Source organism: Vicia villosa, linkage group LG7, assembly GCF_029867415.1.
Source record: "Vicia villosa cultivar HV-30 ecotype Madison, WI linkage group LG7, Vvil1.0, whole genome shotgun sequence".
NCBI classification, from domain to species: domain Eukaryota; kingdom Viridiplantae; phylum Streptophyta; class Magnoliopsida; order Fabales; family Fabaceae; genus Vicia; species Vicia villosa.
Genome location: NC_081186.1, coordinates 137,180,278 through 137,183,412, shown reverse-complemented (window position 1 = coordinate 137,183,412; position 3,135 = coordinate 137,180,278).

Genomic DNA, 3,135 nt, shown 5'->3' with positions numbered 1-3,135 from the left:
AAAACTGAACATCACAACTCTTCGCCTTATAGGTCAAAGATGAATGGAGCTGTTGAAGCAGCAAATAAGAATATTAAAAGGATTGTGCAAAAGATGGTTGTTACGTACAAAGACTGGCATGAGGTGCTCCCATTTGCTTTGCATGGGTACCGTACATCTGTTCGTACTTCAACAGGGGCAACTCCCTTTTCTTTGGTTTATGGTATGGAAGCAGTGCTCCCTATTGAGGTTGAGATTCCGTCGTTGAGAGTTTTAATGGAAAGCAAGTTATCTGAGGCTGAGTGGTGTCAGAGCAGGTTTGATCAATTGAATTTGATAGAAGAAAAGAGAATGACGGCTTTATGCCATGGTCAGTTGTACCAGAAAAGAATGAAGAAAGCTTTTGATAAGAAGGTTCGACCTCGTGTATTCAGAGAAGGCGACCTCGTGCTCAAAAGGATCCTGTCTTTCACCTCCGATTCAAGGGGCAAGTGGACTCCTAATTTCGAAGGACCCTGTGTTGTTAAGAAAGCCTTCTCTGGAGGTGAATTAATTCTTGCAACTATGGATGGAGAGGGGCTCCCACGTCCCGTAAATGCTGATGTAGTCAAGAAATACTTCGCCTAAAAATAATAAAAGAACAGCTCGCTAAGTTGAAAACCCGAAAGGGCGGCTTAGGCAAAAAGGAGCGTCTCGGTGGATTGAAAACCCGAAAGGGCGGTCCAGGCAAGAATTAGAGACATAAACAGAATAAAATACCCGGTGGACTAAAAAACCCGAAAGGGCGGTCCAGGCAAAAGTTAGGGATTCATGGCAAGTAACTACATCAGACAAGACTTGATCATCAGCAGTCATCTGTTTATCATGAAGAAGTTCAACACATTTCAACGGAAGCCTTTGCTTAGGAATTCCAAGTTGAGAGAGAGGATATGGTCATTACATTTCAATGTACCTTTTCCACAAAATTACCACTTTCCAAACTTTGTAATCATCTATGGGGTCTTGCCTTTTGCAAGCTACCATTCTATTAAAAAAGTTTGAGCCTTTACCCTTTATTGGCAATCTTATTTCTTTCATATCTCTCAAAATGTCATTTATTGTTGATAGTAATTTTTGAAACAAAAAGAAAATTGATCTCAACAAAATCCTTTTTTGAAAAATATAAAAGAAGTTTTGTTTGATTCATGAGTGCATTACAAGGAATGGATATGTTGATGTATTCATATGCAAAAGGGGAAGAATGTAGCCCACTTAATGTACTTTTGGCCTGGTTCGAAGATGATGTAGAACTCGGTTATTTTGTTTTCTCAGCTCCAATGTTTCCTCAGTGTTGGGTAGCATTTATTCTGATGCCATCAAAAGATTGTTATAGCAGTTTCTGCTCTGGCGTTCAGCTTGAGACATGCTTGATTATGTTATCCTCGTACTCTATATCTTGAGTTACTCCTTGTGCTAAGTTTTGGCAGCATATGCATCATTAACATGCATCAAAAAACAGTCATGCATTCACATTTGACATCATAAAGTTTACTGTCAAACAGATTGCTCTTTCATTTAGAGTGTCTTAAGCAGAAAAAGCTCACTTTCCTTGAAAATCCCCACTGAATTTGTTTCTAGGTGGATAATATGTTTCAGTTATTCTGTTCAGATGTCTACGAACAGAAGACTAGTGAGTTCCTCCCTCACTTAGTCCAGTCTTTTTGGCAGCTTCTTTCCATTTGGTCATGGATTGAATTTTGGCTGCTGGACGATGAATATTGAGATTATGCATTTGTGTTTGCATCCTCAAATCATTAAAAAAAATATTATTGATTGCTTTTCACCATCAGTGGTACGAACGGGCATCTCTTTCTACCTCCAGTGGGACGTTTGTAGTTCACCTTCAGTGGAACGTTGGTGTATTTTGTTATTTTCATCGTCAGTGGTACGTCAATGTATTTTTCTTCAATACCTACAGTGGAACGTTGGTATATGTTATCGTTAGTGGTACGGCAATACATCTCTTTCTACCTCCAGTGGGACGTTGGTAGTTCACCTTCAGTGGAACGTTGGTGTATTTTGTTATCTTCATCGTCAGTGGTACGTCGATGTATTTCTCTTCAATACCTTCAGTGGAACGTTGGTATGTGTTATCGTTAGTGGTACGGAGATACATCTTCTTCTACCTCCAGTGGGACGTTGGTAGTTCACCTTCAGTGGAACGTTGGTGCATTTTGTTATCTTAATCGTCAGTGGTACGTCGATGTATTTCTCTTCAATACCTTCAGTGGAACGTTGGTATGTGTTATCGTTAGTGGTACGGCGATACATCTCTTTCTACCTCCAGTGGGACGTTGGTAGTTCACCTTCAATGGAACGTTGGTGTATTTTGTTATTCATCGTCAGTGGTACGTCGATGTATTTCTCTTCAATACCTCCAGTGGAACGTTGGTATGTGTTATCGTTAGTGGTACGGCGATACATCTTTTTCTACCTCCAGTGGGACGTTGGTAGTTCACCTTCAGTGGAACGTTGGTGTATTTTGTTATCTTCATCGTCAGTGGTACGTCGATGTATTTTCTCTTCAATACCTTCAGTGGAACGTTGGTATGTGTTATCATTAGTGGTACGGCGATACATCTCTTTCTACCTCCAGTGGGACGTTGGTAGTTCACCTTCAGTGGAACGTTGGTGTATTTTGTTATCTTCATCGTCAATGGTACGTCGATGTATTTCTCTTCAATACCTTCAGTGGAACGTTGGTATGTGTTATCGTTAGTGGTACGGCGATACATCTCTTTCTACCTCCAGTGGGACGTTGGTAGTTCACCTTCAGTGGAACGTGGGTGTATTTTGTTATCTTCATCGTCAGTGGTACGTCGATGCATTTCTATTCATATCATCAGTGGAACGATGGTGTGTTCTCTGTTAACGAAGGATAGGTATTCTGATTCCCCAGTGAAAGAGGATGCATATTTCTCATCCTCAGTGAAAGAGGATGTCCCCTTTTCTCACCCTAGTGAAAGGTGATGCTTTAACCTCTATGGCACGAAATGTTTTCCCCAGTGAAGTTTCTTTTCCCAGCAAAGTTTCGTCTCTCCAACAAATTCTTATCTTCCCCAGTGGAATTCTTCCCACAAAGACATTTTGTGTTCCCAGTGGATTTCCTTTGCATCC